The following is a 5,191-nucleotide window of genomic DNA, read 5'->3' as shown; positions in this document are numbered from 1 at the left end:
AAATTTGTGTGGAAGAATATTATCACTCGTTTCAGAGTTCTTCATACTCTTATCTCGGACAATGGCCTACAGTTCGACAGCAAAGCATTCCGAAATTATTGTAGCGAACTGGGGATCACAAACAGATACTCCACCCTCGCCTATCCCTAGAGGAATGGGTAAGCAGAAGCAGTTAACAAAGTCATAGTTAACAGATTAAAGAAGAGACTAGATGATACGAAGGGCAAGTAGGTGGAAGAATTGCCACACGTACTTTGGGCTTACAGAACTATGCCTCGCAAATCTACTGGAGAGACCCCCTTCTCGATGACGTATGGGGTTAAAGTTGTCATCCCTCTGGAGACTGGATTCCCAACTCTGAAAACCAACTCGTTTAGTCCGACTGGCAACAATGAGTTGCTAGAAAGGAGTTTGGATTTGATTGAGGAAATGAGAGAAAATGCAATGGTTCAATTAGCATATTACCAACAAAAGCTCAGGCAAGGCTGTAATGCCAACGTAAAGTTAAGGCCTCTAGAGCCTGGTGATTTGGTACTCAGGAAAGTTGTAGGCACTGCAAAAAACTCAGCTTAGGGGAAGTTAGGACCCAATTGGGAAGGGTCATATCGTATTACTTCAGGGGCTAGCATTGAGGCGTATTTCCTGGAAGACCTAGATAGTCATATGATACCACGCCCTTGGAATGTAAACAACCCCAAAAGGTACTATTATTAATCGAATCTTCTCTTCAATCACCATGACAATTCGTCATCTAATCGGTTCTATAAGTGTTTAAACTTAAATCCAATCATGCCTGCAGTCTTCGGACCAGATGATTTGGGTTAGTTAACACTCCTTCACGGTTCTATAAGTGTTTAAACTTAAATCCAATCATGCCTATAGTCCTCGGATCAGAAGATTTGGGTTAATTAACACTCCTTCACGGTTCTCTAAATGTTTAAACTTAAGTCCAATCATGCATGTAGTCCTCGGACCAAATGATTTGGGTCAGTTGACACTCCTTTGCATGCCTGTAGTACTCGGGCCAGATAATATGGGTTAGTCAACACCTCCGTATAGTTATTGTTATTGAAGTTTAACTCTGAAATTAGTCATGCATGAAATTTTCAAATGTATTTAAATTAACTCTAACTTATGATAGGCCTTCTTAGTAATTTTTTATTCAAAACCAAGGAGTAATAACATTCTCTATGCATGTTTGAAAAGACCTGTGAAGCTTTCATATCACTCGTTGCATTCATTACTTATTAGTAATTCTTATACAAACTGTTCTTTTCCGTACCAATTTTGGTTATGTACATCGTCAGCATGATATGGTGGTTAAGTTTACCTACATTACCATAATTACAAAGTACAGTTATTTGCAGCAAAAATTAGTCATAAGATATTCAACGAAGACACCAAAAATAAAAGGGAAACTGTTTCATTGATCAAAAGAAAATAGCTTACAATCCCTTACATAAAAGAAAAACTAATACAAGTACAAAACAGAAAACACCTAAATATCTAAGTCTTCGTTTGAGGGACCAAAGGGTCAGCAGCCTGACTAGACTGAGTTGCAGCAGCTTCTAGGGCTTGGTCCTTAGGTTCTGAAGGAGTTTTATTTTTTCCCAAGCCCTCGCCCTTATCCTTGGGTGCCTCAGCTGGCTTGCTCTAATCACCAGGCAAACCAAACTCCTTGGAGGCCTCTAGGTTGATTGGAGAAACTTAGCTGACCAACGATTGCTCCGAAGCCTCCTGGAATTATGTTAGAGGAGGGGGATCAGACCCTGGGAGCTCTCTGATATCAAGGTCGTAATATATGCTCCCAGGCAGTCTCAGGTTTGAGTCCGTAGGGACCCCAACAATGTCCAGTGCCTTTCCTCACGTTATATCACAGTAGTCTCGGCCGACCAAGGCAAACTGCTCAGTGAGGCTTTTTTGGGTCTCCTCCACCCCCAGCTAATATGCTACTTTTCTTTCAGCCTCGATTGCCTCCTTAGCCAGCTGAACATTCTTCTGAGCCAGCTTGGCAGTCTCCTTGGCTTTTTGAAGTTCAACTCGAAGTTCCTCCACAAGTGCTTTCTCAGTTGCCAAATTGATCTCAGTCATATTCAGCAACTTGCGTTGGTCTTCGGCTTGCTTCTCAGCATTCTGCAGGCCCGCATTAAGACTATTTCGTTGATTAGTCACCTCTTTGAGCTGCTTAGACAGTTGAAAATACTCTTCCTTCAAACTGCCCAAAGACTTCTCTGCCTCAGACCGAGAGTGGGCCTTTGCTTGGGCTTCGATATATGTCTTTTTGTTCCACTCTTCAGCCACAAAGACTTGCTGGGTAATCTGCATAGTAGAGTGAAAGAGCCAACAAAAAAAAAAAAAAAAAAAAAAAAATCAACATCCCAAACTAAAGAGCTGGATTAGCTCACTTACCATGGCCAATTCCCTTTTTAGGGATAAGAAGAATTCATACTGGCTGAAGCCTATATTAATCCATATCTCGGGGGAGGAGCAGTGGTTGCTCCAAGGCATCAGCAACGACTCCTGCTCTCCCCCCATCATAATTTCTAAGGGAAGTATCCCAAGGAATAGGAGCACCATCCAATTCCAACTTGGGAGACCATGTGCGTGGCCCTCGGCGCACATCAGCAACATGAAGGTCATCTCGGCTTTCAGTAGATGAGGCCCTCTTGCTCCGGTGGTCTTTCACCACCTTCTGTTGCTTGGTTACTTTTGGTGGCACCACCTCCCTTTCTTCAGTTTCAAGGAGGGGCATCTTCTTCTTCAGATCCGGCTAGGGTTTTAAGCTAGGATCAGGAACTTGAGGTGGGGTGGAGGCAGACTCACTAAGGGTTGGGAAGTACCAGTCCCTTTCGGCTCGGCCTTCTTGCCTCTGTTCTTCATTAGAGCCTTCAAGTTTGACATGTCTTCCTCTTCCGAAGAGTCTTCCGGAAGAGCAGGTTTCAAAATGGGAGGATGGACACTGGATTGCCTATCAACTTCCTCCTCGGAGTCCGAGGCTATTATCACTTGAACCCCTCCTGAAGCTTCTCCTTCAAGTTTAAATTTGTCTATTTTTCCTCTAGTGAAGAGGACGAGGAGCCAACCCTTTCGCTTACAACCACTGGTTCAAGGGGAACTTACTGGACTAGCTGAACAAGCAATGGCACACCTTATGGATTCGGGTGTGGTATAGGTTCAAGGTCGTACAGCGCTAAGAAACCACGCCGAGCGACGTCTATTCAGTAGAGCCGATAGTCACCTTATGTAATGGCATTGCCGACCAGCGAACATCGATTGATTTTGGCATGTAACTGAGGATGAGAGGAACGGACTGAAGCTGTCCGTCTTCGCTCACAAAAATCTCCGAGCATAATGAATAATTAAGCGTGGCTGTGTTGGTGAGGCTAAGCTGAGGAGATACGTGATCCTTATCTGTTAGCATCACCAAAAAAAAAAAAAAAAGTCAGAAAACTGGAAAATAATGTTGTAAAAGAGAAGACACACCTGGCTCTCCTATTAGAGATCTTAAGTCTAGGAAGTCACACCTGGCTCCCCTAGCTAGGTTGGGCAATGAAGACCATCATGCCACGCGCCCGAGACGATCAAATAGTCGTCTTTCATCCCTTTATTTGACTTGGGAAGGCAGGAGAGGAGTCTAACGGTGTCGGATCGGGATTTAAGGTAATATCCTGCTCCCTTCTAGTTATGACACTCGTACATATGTACCACGTCACGCCAGGTCAGTCCTAGTCCTAAATGAAGGTTCAGGGCATCAATGGCTCCTAGGATCCTAAAGGTATTAGGCGCGCACTGCTCGGAGGAAAGTCTGTGATTGCGAAAGTAGCTCATGGTGATAGAACCCATTGGAAGAGTCATTCCCCCTTCAATGAAGGTTATCATGGAGATTATGACTTCCCCCTCTCTTCGGTCAGTTAATATCCGTTCCGGAGGACAATACCTCAGATTTACCCCTTGCGGTATATCATAGGTCTGCTTAAATTCTTCTATCAAGGCAGGATTATCGACGAGGTATTGAAATATACCCATTTTTAAGAAAGACTCAAAGCAATAACTGGGAGATAAGGGTTTGAAGGCAAAGAACACTGGCCAAGAAGAGAGTGATGAATTTAAAGATGTCAAAACTTACACAAACTAAACTGGAGGATGATCTCTGAATTCGCAGAAGGACTTTTTGCGGACTCTGGGAAGTACTAAGACAGATGATTGGAGGAGATTGGAGGATTTGAGTGCTTGAGTTCGCTAGATAGTCTGAGGATTTGTAAGGTAAAGAAGAAATAACCTCCTCTGAGGGTTTATATATGGGGACAGGTGAAAGGGTATAATTCATCCTGCCCAAATCCCGAGGAAGAACCACATCCATTAAATCGATAGCCCACCATTTGATACAAAAGACAAAACACCGCCTGGAGTAATTAATACAGCGCTTTGGGAATACGAAAACAGCAGCGGCAATGATGAAGCGCTTGCATCTATGCCTACACACATGCAAGTTTAGATATTTGTGTGTTTTTTCAAGCTTTTTACTGCGTGACAGGTCAAAATCCTATTTTTTCTCCTCGGATGCGAGGGAAAAACTAAAATTTTGAGGGGCTATTGTGGGGGGAAAAAGCCCAACCTTACGTAGTCCTAGCCCTTATTTGAAGATTACTGTTGTCCAAAGAGAAAGAACCGTTGAGATGGAGTCCATCTGGAAGAAAGATACCTGGAAAGAAGGAGGAGTACAATCCAAAGAGGCCACCATTGTCCGAAGAGGTCTTACTCTTCGGATACAATATCTTGACCAGTCAAACGTGTGAAGGTCCGAATGATTTCCTAGCAACCCCAATATAAAGATAAGCTCTGGTATGTTCGGAGACATAAGAGAAAGAAATATCTAAAGGAAAAGCTGCTACTACCAATTTAAATGCACTGCAGCAACTTTTCTGGCCCATTTATGAGAGAAGACCCTGAACATGTAATCTCAGCTACCGCCACTCACAAAAAGTAAAGAAGATACATGACATAACATATACTCAAGTAGGTACACAGATAAAGAACAAGTGGACGATGGGGATATGGGAAGGATGTATATAAAGAAAAGGCTCTAATAAAAAGGAAGGAGAAAAAAGGAAAGGCTTTATGTAGCTCTAAGAACTGTAATCACTATTAATTTATCATACCTCTTCGATTCAATTCATTTGTCTTCACGTAT

The sequence above is a fragment of the Quercus suber genome, unplaced genomic scaffold, assembly GCF_002906115.3.
Source record: "Quercus suber isolate HL8 unplaced genomic scaffold, Cork oak 2.0 scaffold_570, whole genome shotgun sequence".
NCBI classification, from domain to species: domain Eukaryota; kingdom Viridiplantae; phylum Streptophyta; class Magnoliopsida; order Fagales; family Fagaceae; genus Quercus; species Quercus suber.
This window is presented reverse-complemented; position numbering follows the sequence as displayed.